Source organism: Corapipo altera, unplaced genomic scaffold, assembly GCF_003945725.1.
Source record: "Corapipo altera isolate COAL_440 unplaced genomic scaffold, ASM394572v1 301, whole genome shotgun sequence".
Taxonomy (NCBI): Eukaryota; Metazoa; Chordata; class Aves; order Passeriformes; family Pipridae; genus Corapipo; species Corapipo altera.
The window spans coordinates 1,378,759-1,392,682 of NW_020884926.1; the positions used below are offsets into that span (position 1 = coordinate 1,378,759).

Consider the following 13,924-nt stretch of genomic DNA (forward strand, 5'->3'; position numbering starts at 1 on the left):
AAAAAAAAAAAAAAAAAAAAAACAAAACAGCCTGTTCAAACAATCGCTGTCAACAAAAGATTCTGGGGAGTGGGAGGAGGGAACCTTGACCATCTTCTTTCTAAAATCAGTTCCTCACAGCCAGTTCCTCTTGCAGGATGAGTCCTTTGCATCTGATCAGAGTCATTTTTGTAATGAGCAGGTTTTCCTGGCTTTCTTTTCAAATAAAATGTTAAAAGCAGCAGTGTTTGGACAGCAGATTGTTCTGTTAAACTTTCCTATCTTCTCACTGTATCCAGAAATGCTCCTTCCTAGCAGCAGTAGTAGCTTTTCTCCATTTTGTTTTTTCTGCAACATTCTGTACAAAAATGTGCTGTAATTGTGCGTTAGGCCTGGATTTGGCATAAAAGATGAATTCCCTCTTACTCTCTTTCATGAAACTACTCTGTAGAGCTTTCTCCACGCCCTGTATCCCTCTTCACCTTTTGTATTTAATTTTAAAGTCAGTGTACTTCAAGAAAGCTGGATGCAAGATAGATACTATATTAAAATGTAATGTTATTTAAGATGTAATAAAGCAGTTTGACATGAGTTTTGACTGATCTGTTTTGCAGCTTATTGTTCAACCCACAAAACAGCTTCTGTGGCAGGATTGGAGTTGTGAGATTAAACGTGCAAGAGGAGGGAATGATGTCCCCAAGCAGATGGTTTGGTGTTTTTAAGTGGCTTGGATTGTTAATGGTTCGTGCAGGTAACTCCAAATGCAAGTGGCCACTGTGGTTCATGTGGTACCCATCCCAAAAATGCCTTGTGGGATGCGAGTGCAACACCTGAAGGAGGAGATCAAAGCAAAATGCTCAGTAACTTCTCTTAAAACTTTTGTGTCCTTGAATAGGAAGAGAGTTGAGTGGAAATCTTGTTATTGCCCTGTGAGGATCTGGCCCCAGCAGCTCAGTTGTCCTTGCTGTAGGTGTTGAGCAGGGTAAGTCAGTGCCATTTTCATGCTCAGTAAGAACAAACTCCCCACGGGGCAGAACTTTTAGATAAAATAATTCTTTTAAGGAAGGATTTCATACCCAGAGGAGCAGGTTCCTGCCACGAGGTGTTGAACAGCACTTGGTTTAACAATGTGGCATCGGTCGACTTGAGGGGTTTGTTTTGCATTTTCAGTGAGTAAAGTCTCCTGTTCTGACCCAAACAAAAGTGTATTTTCCCTCGTTTCGCATCGACCAAGAGAAATTCCAGTGCCATGGCTTGGTTTCATACCAAACATGGAAATTCTCAGCCTCAGTGGAGAAGCTTTGAAAAGCTGTGGGTATGGAAAATATGATGGTGACATGACTTAACCAGCAGCCATGGACTGCCAGCGTTGGGCCTTTGGATTCCACACACTGGTAAGTAGCTCATGGCTGGAAATGCTTAAATTTGGGAATTCCAGTTCTGTCTTTTCCAATTCCAAATGGTATAACTGGGGGGTTTTTTCCCCGCTCGTGTGGAATATTTTTATGCCAACAGACGTCTCACGTGTGACTTTGTCTGGTCTGTAATAAAATCAATGAAGGCATGGTCTGTCTTAATCCATGTGTTACATCACTGTGTCCTGCCCATGCTGGCCATAAAATACCTGCCAAGACAGTGATTCCTTGTGCCTTGTGGAGCCCTTTGTGATTTATTTGAAATGCAAACAGTTGCAGCTGGCTCTTATTACAGAGAGGGTTCTGTTACACGTGAAACTTTGTGATTTAAAAAGGGAATCACAGTTGCCTGGTCCTGGTAACATGGTGGACTTCCATGGGGCTGGAATCCTCTCATGGAGCTGCAGGGAAGGAGGAGTGGAGGAAGAGAGAACAGATTTCTCAACCTCAGTACCCAGAGTTAGGACTTAAAATATTTTCTGTGCCCAACGTGGCCTTTAATTTCTTAGTGAATTAAATGTATTTTAAAAGATCTGAAGTTCTACTGCCAGTAGGAAAAAATAAAAGTGAGTTGGACAGTCTTCCTTTTGTGCCTTGAGTGCCCTGAGTGTTTGAAATCAGCTGTGAGACACACTTAAAGTGACTGATTGAATCATGCCCTGTAAGAGCTAAAAATAGAATAATCTGGGTTCTGGGAAGTGGCAGAGTAAATTAAGAATAATAAAACCTGTCACCCATGCTGAGTTCTGTGGGACTTGGTCTGAGGCAAGTCAGGATCCTGTGTGGTTTTGTGATTAACACTTTGTAGTGGAGGTGTAACCATGAGTTCAGATTAGAGGGGACAGAAGAAAAGGGAGGGACTGGGGAACAAGCTGCAGCAGCAGTTGTGTGTTTCTGCACAATGATGGTCTGTGTTCCTTCTCTTCATATCATCCTCAGAGTCTGCCTGTGACTTAAACATCAGGATACCCAGTGGATCTGAGCTGGATTTACACTCCACTGTGTCATAATTCCAAAGGATGTGAAAAGCTGAGTTTGTTCTGTGTTGGGGCTGTAGGAGAAAGTTTGGAAAAATTAAACCATAGATTTCAGTTTCACTATTCTAGAAGGGGGAAGGCTTTAGTCCATTCCCTGTCCCTCCTGCCCCAAATGGCCCTGTCCTGTGGGAATTCCCTGTATCCAGGGATCCACTGGTAAACCAGAATCCCTGGGCCTGTTCCATCAGTCACTGGGGTGAGAGAATGAGGGCTTTGATCCTGACCTTCACACCCAGGTTTGGGGTCTCAGGGGCTGTTGGGGACCATTTTCACCTTCAGTTTTGGGGTCCAGGTTGTTTTGGGGGACCCTTTTAACCTCAACATCTTGGACCCCCAAAACAGAAAACACCCCTGGGACCCCCAAATTCGGAGTGGAAAGGGTCATCCCCCCACCACCTAGGATCCTCAAATTGGGGTGATAAAAGGGTCCCCAGGAACCCCTAAATTGGGCTGAAAAGCATCTCCAAACTGCTGGGACCCCCCCATTGGTGGCTGGATGCAGTTCCAGGCTTGACTGCTCTGGTTAAAGCCTCTCTCCAGGAAGCTGCTGGGACAATGTGCAGTTCCTGGCAGGGGCTGGAGCAGCCCTGGCACATTCCTGGCCTGCCCACGGGGTTGGAGCTGTGCTTTGCTGCCTGCTGAGCCTGTGCCCTGGGCATGTTTCATGCAGACCAGGGACGTTTCCTCATGTAGCACTTGCTCTGGGGCTTAAATCATTTCAGTGGAAGCAGGAAAGCTTCAAATATTAACAAACTGTGGGATCCCAGATCAGGAGTTGATGTTCTCTTTTAATAATCTGGGCCCATTCAAAATATGCTCGTTAAAGGAAAGCCAAGTTGAATTATTCTGGAACTGCCTACTCAGCTTTTTCTTCAAATGTCAATGCTAAAAGGTCTCCAGGGAGTACTTTTAAAGCATGTATGAGATAGTTAGTCAGTGTTTGTAAAATTACCACTTAGCTGGGAAAAACAGAAATGTGAATAAAACCTGGGTGAGCTTCTCCTTGCTCAGAGCTGGCTGCTAACAACTCGCCCTCTGGAAACACAGGCCCTGCACGACACTCATTCAAGTAATTCCTGCCTCAACCCAAGACAGTTTTTGTCATAAAATAGAACAAAGAGAATCTTCCTCCCTCAATTATTCATCAGGCCATTTGCTGGAGCTGAGTGCAGTGAGACGTGATTGACCCCGAGAGGTGGGGAGTCATCTGGGGAGCTGGGAGTGCCCAAAGGAGATGTCACCGATTTTTCAGAGAGGAGATAAGGGAGGGGAAAGTCTGGTCGAAAGGGATGGAGGAGGTGGTGACACGCTGAGGTCTCTGGGAGCACACACGGGGCAGCTCCATCTGGTGGTGGAAAACATGGAAAACCCCAGGAAATGGTTTCTCAGAGCAGAGAAAACAGGAGTGACAGAGCAGCCTGGGCTGAGTTCCTGGTCCATGGAAACCCCCCTCCCTGTGTCTCCAGAGCCCACTGAGGGTGTTGTGGTTTTTCCATAAAGCCTTGCAAACAAACCAAGCTTTTCCTCCTGTTTACTTTTAACAGGGATTTTCTTATCTAGTGTTTCATGTAGGAACTTGAGTGGGTGGGGATGGAGAGGTTAAAAATAGCCACTGGTGCCTGGAGCAGGGTCTGCTGGACAGCTTCAAATCCAGCTCTTGGTTAGGAATTAATGGATGGAGATGATGAAGAGCCTCAGTAATTCCCTGCTTGTCTCCCCCAATATTTCTGAGCTCCCTCTCAGTATTTCTGACACACTCTCACAGCTCTGATCCCAACTCCTTGCTCTCCCAGCCTTCCTCCTCTGCTCTAAGTAGGAATTGGGATCTGGAGTCGCTAATGAAGGTATTTTGATGGACAGGGTGTTCGTGCTGAGATCCCTGTGATCCCAGTGCTGTCCAGCAGGGAAGCACCTCTGCCTTCCTGCATGGGAATGAGGGCTGCCCTGATCCACACTGTGGTGTGGGAGAGAACCAGCACAGAAATCCCAAGTCCTCGTTTATAAAAACAGATGTATTTTAAGATCTGTAGAATTCTAATATGTAGTTTTTGTCTCCTTTGCACAAGAAGGATTCCTGGTGAGTGAGGAGCAGCAGCAGCTCCTTCTCTCCCCTGGCTGGCGCTTGGCACAGTGAGTCACACTGGAATGACACGTAACTGCATGTATTTTTCTGAACTTCCATGGATTTTCCACCATAGATTCCTTATCTTTGTTTTATTGATTTACTTTCTGTGATATTATAAGCAAAACTAAAACAAGGACCAATGGGAATAATCACATTTGATCCTTGGCTCCCTCAAGCTGTTGCTTAATCCCATGGGAAGAGTGAGACAAAATTTAGAATAAATGGTTGACAGTTCATCCCACCCTGTGGCAGTAGAAGAATTAAAGTGACAATTGGTGGATTGCTGGAGCTGAAGGCCATCCACCTCCTGGAGCCACTGAGAATTCAGCCTTTGTGGTTTTCTTGTGTTTGAGAATTTAGCACTGGTTTCTTTCTGAAAGCAACAAAAAACAGGTGAGGGAGGAGTCCTAAGGTGAGACACTGAACTGTCCTTAAGAGCACCACGTTTCCTCTGGGCCCTTCAGGCCCCCGCAGGTTTTCTTTTGGAGCACAAGAACTGTTTAAGTGATGAAATAGCTGCTGTTCTTTGCCTGCTGGGGATCTGAGCCTTGAATGAACAATAAGTATTCAAGGAGTGACATCTCTGGGAGTGATGGACACCAGTTTGCACTAATGAGAGATCTGGGAGCCTTGCCAAGGATGACTGCAGCACTTAATTGAACAATTCTATATTTCATCTGCCTCTTGCATCAGGCATGTGTTTAACCCACTGCATCCTGAAAAGCTTGGCCAGTCTTGTCCCAGGTTCCTGCTGTCAGGAAGTGGGTGAGAGTTGCCCAGGGAATGAGTTACAACTGAGTTCTAAAGGGAGGCCAAAGAGCCAAGAACACTCAGATGGTGGAAAATGAGGGAGATGCATTGGCCAGGCTGGTTCAGTGGCAGCTCTAAAAAGTGATGTTGGAATTAAAAACTGACTCTGTCAAGCTGTTCTATCTCCCTCCTCCCATGGCTTCCTTCAATCAAGTGATAGCATCAGACGTGCTGGCAGGAAATGGAGCAATTACAGATAGACTTCAAGGAACAGCTTATCAGAATTGGAGGTTAAACTTTCATAAGCAAAAGGATCATTCCTGTTCTTTGAAGCCTGTCACAGCTCTGTGCACCACAAGTAACTTCACCAGAAATACCAGATGGGAGCCAGGCAGCCCCTGACCTCAGCTCTGATCCTCTGCAAGTGGAAGTTCCTCTCCAAGCTGTAGAGCCTGAATTAACAGAGTTGATTTCTCGCTCTCCACTGAAAAATATAAATGAAAACCCTCGGGCCTGTTTTGCAGTGTATCAGCTGCATCCCCCTTGCCCTTAGAGCCCAAATTACTCTGTCAGGTCTCTGCCCTTCCACCAACCTCCTCAAGTACAGTTTGTGGTGCAAAACAGGCAGTTAAGGTGAGTGGTACAACTGCTGAGAACTGCAAAACCTCCCTGTTCTCGTGCTGATTCTGAATAGTTTAAGTTATTAATACACTATTTCTAGTGCCTCCCTGCTCATGTTTTGAAGGGCAAGCAGGAGCAGCAGTTCACTTGCTTTTGGAGGGTGAGGTTTGCAAAGAAGCCTCTTGATCTGAACCATCTCCATGTCGAATCTCTGTGTGCCCTTTGCCACCTCGATCATTCAGGGCTTGCTTGTCTCTCCAGCTAAAAAGGCAAAAGCTCCCAAAGGATTTCATCACACTCCTGTGGGGAAGGAGTTTCCTCCACTTTGCTGGGATTTCCCCTTGTCCTGTGCTGGTGAGTGAGAGCCCCTGAGCTGCAGCTCTGTGTGAGGGACACGTGGGTTCCTTTGCCCTTCCCTTCCTGCCCCACATCCGAGGGATTTGGGCAGTTCCCATCATCTGCAGAACCACCCCAGGGAGCCCCAGGAGGTGATGGCAGCAGGGTCAGGGTGGGGTGAGCAGGACACAGTGTGGGAGGAAGCCTTAACTGTGATGCCTTTGGGTGTGAGCCAGAGGGAGCACAAATATCCCTAATTTTACAGTTTATTCTGGTAGAGGGATGATCTTAGAGCTCTATTTGGCCGAGTTCATCCTCTGCACTCACATCCCAGGGATCTCTAAGCCAGTTTGGGGTTGTTTGGGAGGCTTTAATGCTGTGCAGTGTGGACACCCAGCTCTGGAGGGAGGCCAGGTCATAAAATGATTGTCTGGGCTCTGAAAAATTACGTAACTGGGCAGCTGCATCCCATCTGAGAGTGGCTTGGATCTCTCCCCTGCTCCCCTCCTTCTCCATGTCACAAAGCCAGCAACTCCCATTATTAACCCAGGGCTGTTGAAACAGTCTGAAGTGACTCTAATTTGTATTCCAGCCTGCCAGGACAGCTCCCTGCACTGCTGCTGCTGGAATCCAACCCCTGGGGATGCTGACAGAGCCTGTGCCTTCAGCACTAACTCACTGGAGTGCTGTGCATTATTCAGGAGCTTTCCTTGCATGAGTGCTCAGGCCCAGACTCTTCAGCTGCTGGGAATTGGAGCCTCTGCCATGTGTGAACATGAAATCCTGCTTTTCCTGAGCTTGGAGGAGGTTTGGGGTCTGACTTCTGGCCCTGTAGTCACAACTGTGTAATGATTTATCAGGTTAATGACATCTAAGTAGTTTGATTTCTGGTCACTGACGATAACTGATGTTTGACAGAATGTGCTTGAACTTCCAGGTGTATTTTATGAGGTTTTTTATAAAATAATAGATAAAATTATATATTTTTAACAAAATAATATTTTATAAAATATGAGATGTAGGGAGCAAGTCCTTAAAGTTCAGCAGGAGCTTTTTAGCTGTGGATTTTGTGTGTGCTGGCATGTTTGTACACACACAGTACAGAGTGGAGAACACGGATAACCAATCAATAACTGATGGATTTGCCTCCTTTTGCATGATATTTTCCCACGAGGAGCATGAGAACAGCTGTGGTGCTGGATAATGGAGCAAACCTTGTGTTTGCAGGGAGCCCAACGTGTCTGGGGGCTCCAGAGAACCAGGCTTTGGCTTCTGCTGCCACCTGGTGCTGGTGCCCATTTTAGCCTGGGGACTGGTCCCAGTGATCCCAAATGCTTTGCAATGCCAAGGTGTGGCCCAAGGGCAAAGGAGGCACCAAAATATGGGAATAGCAGCTGGTCTTCAGTGGTTTTATGGTGTGTAGTAGGTCAGAGCATGTGGTAAGAGGCCAGTTTGATGAAAGCTGGGCAGCAAACCCCGTGATTTTCCCAATTGTATCGAGGAATATTCCCCCCAGAGCACCTGGTATTTCACAGGGGTTTGGGGATGTACAGCTGCTGTTTTTAGGGAATAGTGTTATAGACAATATTTTTGTAAAACCTTCATACAAACTCCTGCCATGTCCCTCTGTCCCTCTTCAGTGCCTGGTGAAATGTGCTGCTGTCCTGAACCTTCACTTATTTACAGACATGAAGGATGAGGGGGAGCTACTATTTCTTCTGTGCTACTCAATCTTTACAGCCAGTGTGTAAAGGAGTAGTAAACCCAGCCTTCTGTGGGCTCCTCAAAGTTACCTGCAGGGAACTTGACTGGGAAAGACAAAGCTGAGCTGAGCTGGCTGGGGGGCCCCAGGGCTGGGGGGAGCAGTGTTACTGAGTTGGGGAAGGTTCCCCTTTGGGGCTTGAAAACCTTCTGGCCTTCATTAAAACGTTCAGTTATGAGCTTTGCCCGGTGCCAGGAGCACTAGAGGGCACTGCTGCAGTTCTTACAGCAGCTCTGCCCTGGTTTCCAGGGGATCAGGGAATCACACAGTGTGCCCGAGCTGGGAGGGACCCATCAGGACCATCGAGTCCAGCTCCTGGCCCTGCACAGGACACCCCAAGAACTGCCCAGGTCTGGGTGGGGTTTGGAGCAGAGTTAAGGGGTGCAGCAGGAGCAGCAGTTGCACCTTCTACCTAATTTGGGTGCCCCTGGCCTGGGGACAGACACAGCTTGTCCTGTCCTGAAGTCCCCCATCCCAAGGGCCGTGTGTCCCTTCCTTGGGCTGTGGCACCTCTGACCAGCCCTGAGGGGGGTTTGCTGGCCATGCCATGGATAAACCCCCCCCTGCCTTGGGGCAGAGCAGTGTGTGACCCCCTGACCCATCACCAAGTGCTCCTTTCCCGTGCCTGGGAGTTGTTCAGTCCCAGATCTGTGAGCACTGACTTGTGTGTTCTCTGAATAACTGCCCTGCTGTCTCAGGTGAATGAATGCTCAGGGACAGAACAGGAAGGGAAGGCAGGATTTGGGACCAGCCCTGGGATCTGTGATGGTGAGTGGGGGATGCTGCCAGGACTGGAGAATTTGTACAGGAAGAAATTGGGATTTGCAGGAAACTAACACTGAATCTGATGGGTTCAAAAAGAAACACTGATTTTGAGAGGTGGTTATCTGGGGGAGTGAGGTGCAGACAGGTCTGGTGGGAGAGGGCAGTACACACTGATGTTATTTTGGATGATATTCTGATGATTTTGCTGGTTTTTTTTTTTGTAAATAGTTGCCTGGCCATCTAATTAGGAAAATCATCTGTGAACAAAAAAAGAGGGAAAATAAATTGGTGCCTCAGTGAAGCCAGTCAGTAACCATGAGAACAAATCAGCCCTCCAGGAGCAGAGCAGGGCTTTTTTCTGGTCCTTTTTCCAGTGCAGTGTTTCAGGGAAAGGAGAGGTTTCCCCTGGGGCCACAGTCACTCTCAGGAGGGAGCAGGACCAGTGGTTTCACCCACTGGAAAAGCAGGTGCAGGTCTGAGTGTGTCATTCTTTTATCTGTAAAATTACCCCGCTTTTTTTTTCCGAGGAAGAAAAGGATCATTTAACTCCAGCGTGGGCTGTTCTTTGGTGAGGGGTATTTGGTCAGGTGTGTTTCCTCTTGTGCAAAGGCAAAGGATATCTGCAGCACCTTTCCGAGCTCTAGAACAAAGGGGCTGAGTGGGGAGGTTTTCAAATGCATCTGTGATCTGAGCATCTGCAGAATACAAGGCAGTTGAATACATGAAAAGAAGAAGTTAATAACGCTGGGCTATAGAGAATTCTGATGCAAATGAACCAGAAGTTGGCAGAGACCAGTCTCTTTTCATGTCTGCTTTTGACAGTCACAAGAGTGTGATGCAAGGCTTATATTCAGAATTAATCCTACCTTGCATTGAAGCTTCTGGATTCCAGGCTGATTTCCTCTGCATTTGTGTTGTTCTGATCACATCGACTGATTTGATGTTCCTGCTTTCAGGATTATATTTAAGTTTTCCCTTTGCACAGAATTTTTTTTCCAAGCATTAATTCTGTCTCTTCAGGTCCACGTTGTGCTGGCATCGGCCTTAATGTGGCAAAGCAGGATGGCTCCATGTGACCCTCAGCAGCAAATCGGGGTCCAGGCACTTACCTTTGAAGTTATTCCATCGAGATTTCAGGTTTCTTAAGGAAAAAATAAGTAAATAATAATAAAAAACCCCGCAGTGATCCCAAGTCACTGCTTAGAACTCTTTTTTGTGCTGGTAAATAACTCATAGGGCAGCACAAACCCGAAGGTCAAAGGAACAAAAAGCCTCAATTACAAGAAAAAATAACAGAGGAAGAGCAACTTTTTTAATGCAGGGACTGTTTTGTGGGGTTTTTTACCAGTGTTAAATACAAGATTAGGCTCTGTTTGATAAGCCAAGGACTGCAATGGAGCGGTAACTTCCAAGGAAAATGATGTCAGTGACTTTGCTGATTGTGGAGAACACAGCTCTTGAACTTAGAACTGCAGTGTCTGAGGTCTGCAAAGAAATTCTTGTTAATGACCAAGCTGCAGATGGGCTCCTGGGTGACTCTGAGGACAGAGGTTTGTGTTAACTCAGGGTGAGTTCACAGGGATCAGCCCCTGCAGCTGGAAGGTGTGTTTGCAGTGCACAGGGAGTGGGACTCGCTGCAACCAGCCAGGTTGTGATAAGGCTTTGTTGTGGTGACCCAGGCAAAAGAAGGAGCTTTCCATCTCCTTCCACCTCCCTTCCCTTTGAACATGAGGAGTTCACCCCAGCACAGCACTTAGGAAGGGCCTGCAGGGACAATTCCCTCCCTTGCTCCCCCTTGGCAGTGGGAGAACAGGGTTTGGCCATTCCACTTGGAATTCTTGCCTCTCAGCTCACTGCAGGGCTGCAGAAGGGTCTGTCAGTGGCACTGGGGACACTGATAACGAGGAGGAATCGAAGGCAGAGGAGCCATTTCACTGTTTTGTTCTCTCTCATTGGGCTGTTTTCATGCTTTGGGCAGTTATGGAACTCGTGACCCAACTTCCTCCAGTCTGACAACAGGGTGTTTATCTTCCTCCCTGGACTTGGGTGACTTCTGGCAAGGAAAAGCCCCAGAACCACCATCAGCCCTCCCATTATCAAGGGCCAGCTGGTGGCTGAAATGGCAACTTCAGTATCTTTTAGCAGTTTGTTCTGGGGTGTGTTCCCATGACAGTCCAGGGCACACAAATACAGCATCAGCCTGGAAATCCTGAGAGCCAGAATTCTGTAAGGAGATATCCCAACCCCTCTCCTGTATTCCTGCCATAAATGCTGGAAGCACTGCTGGCCTGGGGGCAGGAAGCAACTGCAATTCCCAGACCTCCCCAGACAAGGGGTTTTACAGAAAACCAAGAGCAGGTTTTCCCTGGAGTTGCCTTTAGTCTCCCCGGTTGGAATTGCAGACGATGTTGACTTTGCCAGTGTGAAAGTTTAGCAGGTTTAAGGGGTGTTGGACTTCAGAGGGGTCCTACAGAAAACAGAATTCATCCCTCAGGCCTGCAGACCAGGCTGGTAACCGGGTTTAAAATGCAGTGCTGCAGCAGTTTGCCTGTAGAATCATCTGGGAAACTGTAGCAGCTGGAAGCTTTTACATTTTCTAGTTAATCGAGCTGCTTTCCTGAAAAGAGTCAAGGTCCCTCCTTAGGAGAATCCCCAGTTTTCCTGTGAACAGTGAAATGGTGTGATAAGCAGACCAGTTTTTGAGTTCTTTTTAGTAGAGTAGCAACTGGAAACCCATAAACTGCAGAATTCTTGCTTCTCAGGCACACACAGCTTCCTGTGCCAGTGAGATTACAGCCCTGACAAGATGGATCAAGAGGAAAGTCATTGTTTTTATCTGGTTTGAAGGCACAAACCCAGACTCCATTAGTCACACGAGGAGAGACAGAGCACCTCCCAAACACCCTGAGCTGGATCTCAAGCTGTTCTCCACAGCTCTGTCTCTTCTCCACATCCTGCTGGGACACAGGAGGTGAGTCCTGGCTGCCTCTTTTGATCCTCCACATGTTGGATTTCTCCAGAACCTCTCCACTTGTGTTAGCTAACCCTTCTTTCCTGGCTGCCAGCAGCTCTCAATCCTCCCCTGATGCTATCAAAGGAGATCTCTGTCATTAGTGGGTTGAGTGTGGGGCTACAGGGCAACATTCCCCATTGCTTATCTCAGCTGGGATACAGGTTTATTAACCCTTGTGCAAGTCCATTAATCCAGTTCAGTCCTAAAATCGGGATAATGACATTTATGTAATGACTGGAGGTGTTGGTGATCAGCCTGAACAATTAATGCAATGCTGGGGACACTGCTCTGCCTTTGTGTCACTGGGTGACCACTGAGAAATAACTTGTTTGTCACACTCACGTGCCACCATTTTCAAGAGAATTTAAAACTTTGTGGCACAGTTTTGTTGCTCGTGATTCCTCAGGAATTCTGAGTCATCAGAGACTGTTTGAAATTGAGGCTGAGAGGTAAGAACTGTGTTCCTCAGCCCTGCTGGATGTTAATAGAGACAATTTGCTAATTGTTTCCTGCTCTGTGGAAACACCTCCTGCTGAAGGCAGGTTTGGGGTGTAGGTGGAGACTGAACAGAGCCTCTCTGTGTCAGGCACATCTTCTGTGCAAGTTGTCAAACAACAGCGGTTTTGTTAAATTATCTTTCTTGTTAATCTAAAGCCAGTCAAATTGTATTTCCAAGAACTGAGAGCCTCATTAGAAAAAAAAAAAAAAAAAAAAAAGCAGAATGTTTTTATGCTCATTTTTCTCAAGTTGCTGCCAACATTTCTCTTTATTTTCCCTGGGAGAGAGGGAACACAACCTGGATTAGAGAGCCGAGCCACACTGATCTGGTGGTGGTGTTGGGGAGGACAAGCTTAAAAGGGACCCAAAACTCTTCTGTTTCTTCTGGCCCTTCAGTCTGTGGAGGGAAGAGCTGGTACATCAACCTGGGACATCTCTCCTGCCTCCCAGGCAGAGCTCCCAAGGTCGGGGCTGGACCTGTCCAGCTCAGAGCTGCTGTTTTAGCTGTAGCTCTTTTATAAATAGGCCCAGCTCAGCTGCTTAGCAGACTTATCTCCACCAATTACCAGGGATAAGTGCTCAGTGCTGCAGAGTTCATGCCTCTTACAAAGTGTTGAGTAACTTGTGGGAGGTTACTGTGGGGGGGGGGGGAAAGGAACCTGCCACTGGAAATGTGTGGTTTTTAACAGCCACTGTATATTGGTGTGGAAAATGGCTCTAGTGGGGATTTATTACTTTCTTCTTAATGAATTTAGGAAAATCCATGCCAAGAGCCAGCTCAAATGACAGTGTACTCCTTGGGCAGTAGCTGGGTGTGGGCAGATGTGGCTCACAGAGGTGTCCAAGCTCCTCTCACCTGGAATGTTTCACTGCAGGCTTCAGGTTAATGCTTTGACCCTGTAAAACTGAGCACTGAATTCCTGCCCAGTATCATGTTCTGGTGTCCCTTCACAGTTTGGGAATTTCTTTTGGTGCATTAAAGACACTTGAGACCCCGAGACATCATTAACTCTGTGGAACTGTGTATTGTTGCCTTAATTCCCTGCAGACTGGGCTGTGGCAAGAAGGACTGAAGTGACATTTTAACTCAAAGCCCTGGACTTTCACAAGTGATGTAACCTGGCCGATGGAATTTTCCCACATGTAGCAACTGCTTCCTCTTTTTCAAGTTTGTCTCAGCATTTACTGACTGTCAGTTGTTTACAGCTTCCAGTTTCTCAAAAACAAACTCCTACATGAAGGAGAAAACAAAATCCCCAGTTGCCACGTTCTCACATGGGGTGACTTGTTCTCGCTTTGTGGCTTTGTCCTGATGTGATTTATCCAGTGAATCTGTGATCTCTTTAAAGTACTATTGATTTGAGATGCAATTTAGGAATTAGAAAACCTGCCTGGGTTTCACAACTGAAGGAGTCTTTTACTGTTGCCATCTATACAGGGGCTTGATCCTGCCTCTGTTGGAGGATCTGTTTTTCTGTGACAAAGTTCCTGGTGATTTCAAGGAACTGAATCCAGATGCCTTTTGTTTTTCCAGATCAAGTACAGACTGGAAAATGGTTTCCTCCATTTCAGCACCTGCTGCCTGTATTTGAGTGACTCTGACACAGTAATGTGTGTTGTCAA

General features: G+C 46.9%; 1 long non-coding RNA gene across 1 annotated transcript; it reads left to right on the forward strand.

The window, feature by feature from the left end:
- The first annotated feature begins 6 nt into the window (after nt 1-6).
- LOC113954127 lies at nt 7-2,593 on the forward strand. Its single transcript, XR_003530110.1, has 3 exons — nt 7-730; nt 875-1,373; nt 2,334-2,593. It is a non-coding gene; the product is annotated as an uncharacterized LOC113954127 (long non-coding RNA).
- Nucleotides 2,594-13,924: the final 11,331 nt, after the last annotated feature.